This window comes from Columba livia, chromosome 2, assembly GCF_036013475.1.
Source record: "Columba livia isolate bColLiv1 breed racing homer chromosome 2, bColLiv1.pat.W.v2, whole genome shotgun sequence".
Taxonomy (NCBI): Eukaryota; Metazoa; Chordata; class Aves; order Columbiformes; family Columbidae; genus Columba; species Columba livia.
The window spans coordinates 123003563-123016661 of NC_088603.1; positions in this window are offsets into that span (position 1 = coordinate 123003563).

Consider the following 13099-nt stretch of genomic DNA (forward strand, 5'->3'; position numbering starts at 1 on the left):
TAGTAATTGATTCTGGATAAACACAATCAGGCTGTGTAGGTTTTGGATTTTTCTGTTTTTTTCAGCAGCACATTGAGACGTTTTTAAACACTCTGCTTTAATCAGCCTACTGGACACACTTGTACAATTAGCATATGTTAACAGTTATCTCATGCTGTTCTCACTCTTTGGTGAAAATCTGTCCAATATTAAATGAACCACGGAAGAGCATGCAAGTGCTCTGAGGTGCTATTACTAGCTCCCTGCTCAGTTGCTTGCAGTAAAGCTCCCATGATCACTATTAATCTGTGCAGGGAGGCCAGACAGAGATGCACTTTCCCTTGCTTGTGCTGGTTAAGCCTGACAGGCCTCAATGCAGGCATGTGCTGTTCTATGGGCAGATGAGAGGGTGAGCATCAAGACTCTGGAATAATAAATACTGAATTCATGGTACCCCAAAAGCAGTAAGTTTGTGGCGTTTCCATGAGATGTATGCGTTTGGAAGGGGTTCTTGAAGAGATTAAAAGTAGGACTGGTACTTTTTAGTTTAGTGCAATGACAAACAACAGTAGGCAGCAACTATGATGAACATCTAGTGAATTGTAGCAAGTGGACAGTTGCATCCTTAATCCAGCCAAATGCCAATTATTGCTACTCAGACAACAAGGTAAAATAAGATGGCTTGATTTTTGGAAAGCAGTTTACTTTGCCTTTGTCTGATCATAGTTACAATCAATAAATTCTGCTGTGTAGTTCATATTTAAAGGCTGGAAACATCATGTACCTCACTGTGCATCTTCAATATTTTCATTACAGACATTTAAAAAAGAAGTCTGCTGAACTTCAAAGAGATGATTAACAGAACTCAAATTACAGACCAGAAGTCACATTCTTACACTTCTTACTTGCAACTCTTCTCCTTTAGTAATGGCCTTGTTCTGTCCACAATTGAAGAGCTGTCTGGCAGCACATCTGAATGTTAAAGGAAAGAAACTAAGTTCAAAAAATTGGTCTTCTAAAATGGAGAATTGGGGAGAGTATTGAGTTATTTTCTGTTTGCTGAGAGCTGTCCGCTTTTGAGTTAAATGTGTGATATATAAGCTACATATTTGTGTTCTTTTTCTGGAGCATGAGAAGATAGATGTGTTATTCCAAAGTGCATTAAGGTAAACTGAGCAAGACATTCTTAACTGTGGAACAAAAAAAAACCAACCAAACAAAAAACAACAACACCTTTAGGGAATTATTCTGGAAGAGCTTATATTTTATATTTATAAATCTACTTCAGTCCCAATTAATTTGGTGGGGTCTTAGACCATTCAAGTACTAATGAGCATGTACTGCCAAATGGGAATACCCAGGTGTCATTTTTCGTATACAATATTTTTAGGTGATGTTTGAATAGACAGAATCATTTATGCAGGGCAATGAAGCTGGTATTTATTTCATGGAATTCTTTGTGTCTTACTAGGTGCTGATATAAAAATTTTGATTGTCTATTCTAGCAAAAAATTAGAATTCATAGTATTTACTAGCTGTGGCAGAATGCAACCCCCCCTCTCTCCCCCTCCCTCCTTCAGTATGGAAGGAGTGGGCACATCTCCCTCTTTCTCTGCTACTTGAGGCTAGCAGCTTCTTTTGTTTGGCCCCAGAGCACCCTGGCCAGGGCCATTAGGAGAAGGGAGTGCTGAGGCACACTGAGCCGCGCCCAGTGTGGGGGATGTTTGGGGGCTTCAGGGGCACCCACAGACAGTGTAGGGGTGCAGAGAAGCTCCTAGAGTGCCAACAGTCAGATCTGATCAGCCAGTATAAAAACGGGACTCTCGTCGAGACTCGGCCCATTGCCGCGGGTCTCTCGGAGCACAAGCAAGATGCTGCCGCCGAGAGCCCCCTCCCCGGGATGGGGACTCCGCTTGCCTCGCCGACACGTGTGTAAGTAAAACTTCTCGCAGGATTGCGAGTATATTTATACTTTCGTGCACATATGCACGTATAACTTTCCGCGCTCCATATGAGCACGTGTAAAATTAATTCTCGCAGAATCGCGGGTGTATTTTCTTTCCATGCACATTTGCACAAGTACTTTATTTCCTCACACAATCACGAGTGGCCGCCGAGAGCCCCTCGCACAATCGCGAGTGTATTTTCCTCCCGTGCTTCCACATAATCACATGTAGTATTCCGTGCACATTTGCATGTGTAAGTAAAATAACTCTCGCAGGATTGTGGGTGTATTATAAATTTACCCTCACACAATATTAGTGTACACTTCCCGTACTCACTACGAGTGCGTGTATCTCTTTAAAAATAATCCCACACCGTGTTCAGGCAAGTGTGTATTTCTCCGGGACACAGGGACAGCTCCGGCATTTTTGGGTGAAGCCACGTGCATGCACACTGTGGACCGCCTGTTGTATTAGTTGCTGCCTCAATAATTTTCCTCAACTGATATCCAAACCTGTATTTAAGTCACTTTTGGAGTGCTAAAACCCTGTTCCTTGCCGGTCTAATAAAAGTTGGTTTTGGACCTTGTTGTCCCTTAAATTAACCTACGGGGTGCATCCGTGACACTAGCTCTACCCTAAAAATTACCAAATAATTGCACTTTGAGGGCAAGTTAATTTTTTTTATTTCCAAATTAAATTATAATTAACTTTTTCATGGTAATAGCTGTCTACAATGTTTTGAACCAACAGAAGCCTCAGGACCTTAGTGCCTACATTGTGCAAACCATGGACAAGTGTTCTATTTCAGTGAACATAATTCATTTCTGTTTATTTTACAGCTGTTCCTAATCAAGTTAAAATAAATCATCATTATTCAACTGTTCACAATGAAAATGTCCTTACAGTCTTTCATGCCAATTTAGTGAATCCATTTTAAATTAAATTTTACAAATAAAAATCTATGAATCTATGCCTGAATGTGAAAATGTGTTAGTGTTTTTCTGAAAGCTTGCAGTTAATAGAGAAGAACTTAAATACTTGCATTTGAATTCTTCTCTTAGTAAACTGGTTCTTGTTAAAAGAAATTGATACATTTTCAATGGGGATGACTTTGGCTCAGAATGTGGAATTCTGCTACCACTTTTTGTCCATGAATGGGTACCTTGATACACGTGAATACTTGTTTCCACTTTATCACTTTTTGTATATTAATTCTCTTGTTTTGAATATGTCATGTCTATGGTTTCAACTCTTCTAGCTATGAAATTATATTCCTGAGTATTTTTAATGTAGTGCTACTTCCCATAGCAGTCTACAATTCTACAATTGTCTAAAAGGAGTCACTGAAAGCAGAAGAGGGAGAGTAAGTAGATATAGGCAGACAGTTTTGTTAAAATATTTTTCACTGAATTATTTGCTCCTGTTCATAAGAGTCTAATAGTTCTTTTGGTTTTCTAAAGAGTCTTCCTGAACACTATTTTTTCTGGAAACAGAGACAGATCTTAGACCCAGCTAGAACTGCTTGGTAACCTTGGTCATCACTCAAGATCTTGTACAACAGGATTTGATCTGTGTGAAAGGTGTGAATGCTTCATCTTGAGGGATCAGACCATTAGACCCTAAAAGGATCTTCTCAGGGGAAAAAAGTGAGCCCAGATCTTATCTTAAATCCCCACGCTGGGAAAGATCAGTTGTACCACTGTGCTGTGTATGCGTATTCAAGGTTTATCTTTTGTCAATGTTTAAGGCAAGGCGACAATAAACTGTGGCAGACACTCCCTGCTACCTCCTCACTTCCCACCACCCCTTCCTTTAGATCGGAAAGAAGATAGGAAAGATAAGGAGGAAGGAAGACAGACTCCAAGTTGGAAGGTTTTAAAGGGTTTTACTAACACTACTAATAAATAGAGAATATATACAAAATATACAAAACCAATCTCGAATGCTCGATGTGGAGCTGGCGTCACTCCAGCAGCAGAGCTGGGTGTGCGGGGCTGGCGGCTCCAGCAGGTGCAGCTCAGGCCCCTGGAAGTCATGGGAGCGACTTCACAGCAAACCAGAACCTGGTTGCAGGGATGCAGGGCCTGAGGCCTGTAGATCACAGGCAGACAGGCAGGGTCCTCTCCAGATGCTGGCCATGGTCGAAGAGCGAGTGACTCTCATGATCACCCTGTTATACAGGGGATATAAAGATTATGGGATGAAATACTGGTCAATTTAAGTCACCTGTTCCATCCACCCCTCCTCAAACACGCCCCTCTCACAATGGAACGTGGGAAAACTTATCAGTCTTTCTCGGCTATCATAGTAATAAATTCAAACGTGAGCTTCTTCAGCATTCCATTGGTCTTCTTATCAGCATCGAGTACAGCATCTGAGGAAAAATATGCAGGCTAAAACTCAGAAAAGTATAGCCACCTGGAAGAACTCAGCTGAAAGAAAAATCACTAAAAGAGAACTGGTCTTGTTTTTAACAAAAACAGGACATCTTTTCATCCACCAAAGGGAAAGTGGCTGTTTTAAACTTGATTTTAGTTGTTTTGAAGGTGCTCTTCCCTCTGCTCTTTGTGAAAACAGTAAAAATAAACTCTGGCTTGCAAGGAGAGAGCTAACTGTTCCTGACCTGACTGTATTGCAAGGTGGCTTGAAGACAGAGGCTAACAATCAGCATTGGTAGAGTCAAAAATAAAACATTCTAAGTTTCAGCTAGACCTAACAGATAGGTCTGGCATCAGTTACAACCCTTAATGGAGGATTAAGTCCTATTTTTTGGGATATGCCAAAGGGACATCCTCTGAACATTTCTGTCTTGCCCGTGGTGCATTAACGCCTCCTGTCACATTGACGTGGGAAAATTGGAAATGAAAGATTCTTTGCAATGTGATGATTTAAGGTGTTGATGTTAGCAGAGGCATTTTTGCTTGCTGACAAAGGGGTCTAATTTCAAAAGGGTTTTTCTTGAAAATGTAGTGCAGTTCAGCTTCCAGGTTTCTGTCTGGCTCTCCACAGTCCTTATTTCCCTCTCTCTAAAGCAATTACTTAAATGAATGGAGCTAAATAAACAGAGGAGAGGGGACTGATGGATGTGTCAGTCTGACAAACCTGAAGGTAATTTGGGCCTGGAGCGGCAGAACAACCATGCTCAGCAAATGTAGGCAGGAGAGGATGCTTGTTTATTGGGGACCTGTAACACATCCCAGCTGGAGGAGTCACTGTTCTAAGAGAGGCTGGTAGCTGGATCAAAGCTGGTACTCCAGGCTGCTGAGCTTCTGACACCTGCTTTCCTTCATCCCTAACTATCTACTGGTTCTTGTCTCTGCTGGTCACTTCTGTTTGGTAGAATAGTGCCTGCAGGATGTCAGTTCTGACAGACAATTCTAGTGGTTTGCAAGAGTCTGTTACAAAAGGCAGAGTTGAAGTCTTCCCCTTTCCCTCAATACTTTTCTTCATCCAGTTTCTTCAGCATAAGACCCCAAGGTACGCTAAACTAACGCTTAACCTGGGTACATTAAGCAAGTTTGCATTGCCTTGTCTTCTCATCATGTCACTTATAAGGCACTTGCCCTACTTCTGTTTAATTGATTTAAATACATGTGCCACAACAAAATGAATTACACAATCAAAATTTTGCTTATTGACTGCATCCCTTCTGGTAAGCTTATGGTGCTGGCAGATAATTTCTGCCCAAGGACTCCAGCCTGTGGAGTTCACGTGAGGGCAGCTCTTCTTCCTCAGGTCTGCACTTCACTATGGCAAGAATTTTTTTTTGTTATTGTTTTTTTCTGCTTGGTTTATTAGCAAATAAAGTTCAGTTAGTCATTGTGTATTACAGGCTGCACAGAGTTCTCCAGTGTTTTGATGTTTCACATTTAAATCTGACAATTCTTTGACAACTCCCCAAGGGACTCTTAGTAAGTGATATTTACTCAGCTAGTGCTTCTTGTATTGCTGTTGTTGCAGAGCTCAGCCTTTGGAATACAGTTCTGTCTGGTTTTTGTGGGATATTTTCTAGTTTCTCATGGTGCAAATTAATAAATAAATCTAAGTTTGCACATATGATGAAGATGTGGAGTAGGTCATGGTGTCAGCAAATACATGTGGAAAATACTAGAACCTTGAAAGGGTTTTGGAAGAACTTTGATTCTCCATGTTTCTCCTTTAACCTGAACTGACCTCTTCCACACAGCAGTATTTACTTATTTGCTCAGCTAAACATTATCTCATACGTGTACATAAAACCTCCAGAAGTTCTGTATAAGACACTTGAGCCTGCAGTGCTTAGTGCCTGTCTTCCAAAGGAACTCTCTGGAGGCTGCTGACCTGCCTGTAGGCACATGTGAGAATAATTAATTTCGGGTCTAATGCTCACATACCTAAGCTTTTTGTGGCTGGTGCAATGTCTCTTAGCATGTGTGCAATTCCTAAAAACAGTGGCTGCCTAGTTCTAGTTGTGATCTTCAGGCCCTAATGCAGTAAAATTTTGAAACAATAAAAAAAGTCAGTTTAATGACTGTTATTTGTTTCTCCAATTTGAGCTCCTAGTACCTGGACAAATTCTAGCTCCTAGTGACTTGACTGATACTATAGTATCAGTCCCATGGATCTCCAAGGTTTATGCATCGATGCATATGAGCTGTAGCTTTGGTGTAGAGAAAATGTACGGAAAAGAAAAAACAGTTGTTTTCTCTCAGCAGTTTAGCTGAACCCATAAAAAGTCAGAACATGTCAACCTGGCAAGGTCTGTTTGCCTTAGTTGTCTGTATAGGCTTTGTTACCCAATCGACTGCGCAAGCAGAGAAGGTAGAGGTGACCTGGAGCTGGTGATTTCCAAATAGTCTTTACTCATGGCCAAGGCCACCAACAAACACGCATTTAATTTTAGGGATTTTCTCAGAATAGTAGCATATGCAAGGTCAGATAGTGCTGCTCTCTTTGTACAGGCACAGTAACTAAGTGTAAAATGCTGTTACAGTAGTGAGATATCTTTATTATGGAGAAACCTACATTTTGCTCCTGGATTTAAGTCCACTCGTAGATGAAAAATCAGTCTCTTTTCCATAGAGTGATAACATGATAGTCAATAATATGGATTTCTGTAATATATTCATAAGAACTTGAAAATTTGTATAGTAGCAGTAGCATTGCTATAGAAAGCTTGTCTACAGTTACAAGGATATTTTTAATTCCTGCAAGACAGGATAAAAAAAATCCATAAATATACTATCAGGAAAAATTTATTTGGATTAGGATTTTATAGATGCCACCAAGCAGGAGTTGCCAAAGCTGCTGGTCTGAAGAAATCAGACTAATCTTCAAGAATGAACTATATTATGTTTTGTTCAGGATGTGGTATTTTGTCTAAATTCCCTCAGTGAAATAGGGATATAGGTTCTGCCAATAACTTGTGCTTTATGACAAAAGGAAAGTGTTCGGCTTTAAAATAAGCCTGAGTATACTGGAGATTTCAAGACTAGACTTGAATGTTAGTTAAGCAATTGAGAAGCAGCTGCTAATACCAGTAGAGCCCGGCTTTCCTTTCTGGTTTGCCCTTACATAGCGCAGTTGATTACAAACACCGTTCAAGTTGATCATAGCAAATGATTAGGGTGAGATTTTTTTTCTCCTTCTTTCTTGTCATTCTGAGGAAGGAACATAGTGCAATTTGTATCAGGTATTTCTGCAAGAAAGTTTCAACAGATGTGATGATAAAAGTCACTACCTTCCTATTTGTGCTGTTGTAGCCCCCACAGAGCTTGCAGTCTGCGCTTCCCACACAGGGAGCTGCCTGTCTTTCATGTATGTCGTGGCTTTTCTTGTATTCTTGCCTACTTGATGATCTGTCACTGAAACCAAGGGAAGTCTTCTAACAACATATTTTCATTCTGTACTCTTGGGGTCTCATCTATTACATTGCACCTCATCCATTTTACCTGGTCCTCTGCAATTAATACTTCTGTTTGAGTAATGAGTTGCTTTAGTGGCTAATTAGGCTGATCATGTAGCAGTTTGTTTTCTGATGAAAAATTACTTCCTTGAGGATGGATCGTGATAGTTTGTATCTGAAGGATTCACCTCTCTGAGAGCCAGATTTTTGTGCATATTTAAGAAATCCTTTGGAAGACGTATTAAAGTGGCAGAAACGAAAACAACTCTTCTTCAACTCAGTAGTGAAAGATTGTCGTGTTTGATGCAAACGTCACTAATGGATTCTGCTTTCTACACTCCTTTTTCTGCATTTCCTTTTTTGCCATAGCTAAGCTAAATTTTTCATCTTAAAGACATTGAATATGTTGCCACTACTCTAATGATATTGGTGTCTAGATGTTTCTCAGCCCTGCTCTGGTCAAAATGGAGTCCTTTAATTTTCAGGCAGAGGTAAAAGGCAAGACTTGCTCTGGAGACATGAGACTATTCTCTTACTCAGTGAGCTAAAATACTCTGACCACAGTATCTTTCTAGTGCAATACCATAGTAGACATAAGTGAATGGTAACAAGAAAGGACCTTGCTTAGCATTAGGGGGAGTGGTGGCTGGATCTCATGGTAATATTAGATGATGGACTTATTTTTTTTCCCATTGCTTTTCTGTCTTTTGCATGCTAGAACATGCCATTTTCCTCAACATCTTTTGAGTGGACAATTATCACCTTTAATCTAAGTTCTGAGTTCTTTAACAACATTGCCAGCTCTCAGGATTTCATCCCAGTAATGGGATTTTAGCTGTCATTGCAGCTGATATGTCAACCCATGATGTGCTAAAGACTGCTAAAGCTGCAATCGAGCTGTGGGACAACTTCTCCTTTCTCTTGTTTCTGCTTTTTTTTTCCTTCCTGTTTATCTGTTTTCTAAAGCAGAACAGTCAGAGTGAATTGCTGCAAAAGTCAGCAGGAGTTTGTTCTCATTCTGTGAGCTGATGGTGTTTTCTAGATGAGGAAGTTAAAAGGAAAACAAGCATAAAAAACCAAAAAAAAAAACAAAACAAAACACCACACACACACACACAAACCAAACCAAAACACAAACCTCCAGCAGCAAAAAGTGACTGTGCTTATGAACCTCTTCCTGTGAGCACTGCATCAGTCACTAAAAGCTTTCCCTTCCCTCCTGCAGAACCAAGACTGGGATAAAACAGGAGGGATGAATCATGGAATAATTTTGGTTGGAAGCTGCATCTTCTTTATTTGTACCCTAGGTCCTTGCAGCCAACTCTCCAGACTTAATAAGGGACAAACAGATCAGGTTGTATTTAAATACGTGGTAGTACAGGAAATCTGTGAAATTGCAGGTGAGAAACATGGAGTATGAGGTAATGAAATAAGCTTCACCTAGGGCAAGTCTTGCCTGACTGACCCAGTGGCCTTCTGTAACGGAGTCACAGCATCAGGGAACGATGGAATTGCTAAGCATGTCATCTACTTGGACTTCTGTAAAGCCTTTGACACAGTCCCCCACAACATCCTTCTTTCTAAATTGGATTTGATGAGTTGACTGTTCAGTGGATGAGGAATTGGCTGGATGTTCACATCCAGAGACCATTGGCCAATGGCTCAGTGTCTGTATGGAAATCAGTGATGAGTGGTGCCACTCAGGGGTCCATATTGGGACCAGTATTGTTTAATATCTTTGTCATTGACATAGACAGTGGTATCAAGTGCACCCTCAGCAAATGACATGCCCTCCAGAGGGACCTGGACAAGCTCAAGAAGTGGGTCCACATGAACCTCATGAGGTTCAACAAGGCCAAGTACAAGGTCCTGCACCTGGGTCAGGGAAGCTCCTGGTATCAATACAGGCTGGGGGGTAAAGGGATTGAGAGCAGTCCTGCAGAGGACTTGTGGATGAAAGGCTGGACGTGAGCCAGCAACATGTGCGCTGCAGCCCAGAAGACCAACCTTATCCTTGGCTGCATCAAAAGGGATGTGGCCAGCAGGTCAAGGGAGGTGATTCTGCCCCTGTCTGCTCTGGTGAGACCCCACCTGGAGTCCTGCATGCAGTCCTGGGGTCCTCAGTACAGGAAAGACATGGACCTGTTGGAGAGGGGCCAGAGGAGGCCACCAAGATTATCAGAGGGCTGGAACACCTCTCCTGTGAGGACAGGCTGGGAGAGCTGGGTTTGTTCAGCCTGGAGAAGAGAAGGCTCCGGGGAGGCTTTATTGTGGCTTTCCAGAACTTAAAGGCTCTTGCCTATAAGAAAGGTGGGGACAGACTTTTTAGCAGGACCTGTTACAATAAGACAAGGTGTAATGTTTTTAAACTAAAGGAAGGAAGGTTCAGGCTAGACATGAGGAAGAACTTATTTACAATGAGGGTGACGAAACACTGGCACGGGTTGCCCAGAGACGGGGTAGATGCCCCATCCCTGGAGACATTCAAGGCCAGTTTGGACGGGTCTCTGAGGAATCTGATCTAGTTGAAGATGTCCCTGCTCATTGCAGGAGGGTTGGACTAGATGACCTTTTAAGGTCGCTTCTAACCCAAACTATTCTATGATTCTGGGATTTCCATGGTTCAGAAAAAACAGGTAACTGTGATGCACATGCCAAATGAAATGATGGAAGTTTGTGGACCTGTTGGCAGCATCGCCACCAGTGACAACTCTTAGAACAAGGCCTTGATACACCTTATTTCACAAAGGATGGGAGTAGGTGTTAAGAAACAGAAACACCCTAAAGCCTAAACATAGTCTTTGCGCACAGAATCATTATATTTTTTTTAATACAACTCAGTTTTCAATGATACATTAGTGAGACTGTCATTTAGGGTAGAATATAGCTCCTACCCAGAAGAGTTTTCCAGATGTCTTCAGGTTTCCAGATGTTTTCAGGTTTCTTTCTGGGGTTTAGAGGGGGAAAGTAATGATGGAGACAGATTTGACTTGCACCCATGAACCTAGTGAGACAGGCACTTTTATTTCTTTTCTGTTAGCAGAGGTTATTCTCTGTAGTTCTACATAAAACAAACAAATTAATGAAATTCTCATGTTTATAAGAAACATCTGTAGCACCAAACATAAATACACAGAAGCTTAATAGAATGAACAGCGAACAAAACAAAAAGTAGAGTAGTATTACAAAATGACAGTCAGTGACTGATTTGTGATTAGGAATTTGGTTAGGTCTTTTCTGTTATATTTTAAAGAAAACAAGAAAGATGCACTTCTGCAGCTGAACTTTTACTGTAAAGGGTTTGTGCGACATGCATCTCACCAAATAATTTGAACAGGATGGCTGTGATAGTCATGAGACACTGCATAGCAAAATTTAATGTCAGTAGACAGAAACATCTCTGTACTTTGATGGTTCTGTATTTGTGCATAGAGAAATAGGTAGAAAATAATTCTTGGAATCTGCCCCAATAAAATAATTATTGGAATCTGCCCCGATATATCTCTTCTGTGATTTCAAGTTAACAGAAATACACAAAGCCATTTTCTGTCCTTATAGTAGAGGTTATAGAGGAGGCTTTTAAGAGGACTACATGTTGGTTTCTCTTCTGTGGTAGAAGTTTCAGATTACGTTCTTACTGATGTAGACAACACTGGAAGCAAACCAACGCCAAGTGTCTTGGGGAACTTTTACTGTGTAAGAATTCCAAAAACAAGTGTCTGGTAAATGTTTTCAAAATAAAATGCTATGAGTCTACGTAGATTTCAATATTTGAATGCATGGTAGGAAAAAGTTAATGGTTCTATAGTTAAAATAGAAAAAGAGAAGTTTTAGTTACTAGGGAAGCTACGAAAATAATTTCTTTCAGAAGGAGTTGGATGATAGCCATTTAGCCAATCTAAGTAAAATATATCAGAATCTTCAGCAAAGCAAAACATTGTGACAGCCAGTGTAGATCAGATGAAACAAAGTGCTGTGCTTTTCATCTTTTAATCCTTTAACTTGAAGTAATTTTGAAATGAAAGATCTTTTTAAATGGGAAGAAAACCAGAAATGTGTCATTTTGAATACAGTGAAAGGAAAAAAAATAATTTGCTTATTTCCAATCCAAGTGATTCAGGAAACACAAAGCATGTATAACTTTTGATTGACTACAATTTGTATTTTTTTCCACAAAAGCTGTTGGCCAAAGTGTTTTGCCAGATCTGTGCAAACTTGACTCCCTTGGCTTATGCATAAATAACATGATATGATGCCTAAACCAAGAACACTGTGACTCCAGGATCTCCTTTCAGAAGGTAATTCAGAGCAAAAGTCTCCAGGGCAGGTTTTTTATTTCACAAAATTTATAGCCATTGTTCCTGTAGAAATCAAAATTTATTTTAAAGGCCAGTGACCAAAGCTGAATTCAAAGCTTGTGGTTTTTTGACAGTACTCAAAACTCTGAGAATGGGATTCAGTTCAAAGATTAGGACACTTGAGTATAGGTATCTACCCATACAAGTTTACGTAGGAGCAAGGTGCCCAGCTCCCATTCTAGTTGGTGGAGGCTTAGGGCTTGCTAAGGTTGCCATCCCACAGTCAGATCCCAGATGTTTTTCAGGCTCTTAGGACACCATGAAGTTGGTAGATTTGACACTTGACTTATGGGATCCACGTGCCTTTATGAAGGGAGTCTAGAGATTACATGGAATACCACAGGGTGTTCCCAATGGGTCTAGATACCTGTGTTTGGATTTCAGTCAAACTCCTTGTTAGTGCCATCATTTCAGTTTAGAGATTTATTTGGTTTATAGACACATATACTTTGGCAGCTGCTGGTGTTGAGCTCTCTGCTTGTGCTGGCCAGATCTCCATTTGCTATATTGCAAGTTTTGAAACCTAGTTCATATACAGACATGTACAGATAGGTTCCTTAATTTGTGATCTGACTCTGACTCTGCCACTCTCAAAATAAGACTTTAAACTATTTTAGTTATATCTTCCCATAGTCTGTGGTGGCACAATTTAATATTTTATTTTTCAGACTACAGCATAAATAATTTTCATCTATATGTCTGGCACCTAATTTTTTCCTTTCCTTTCCTTCTTGTATGGTCACTATATATTCATTACAAAAATCTATATTACACTGAAGCTGGGAACATGAAATAAAGGCTATTAATTTATGAAAAACACCTGCCTCAAAAACATTATGATTATCCCCCAGATAAGCAAAACAAGCAATGAAAATTCTGTATTTCTGCATTTATTTTTTGTTACCCAGCATGTCTTTGACAATAGATAAATT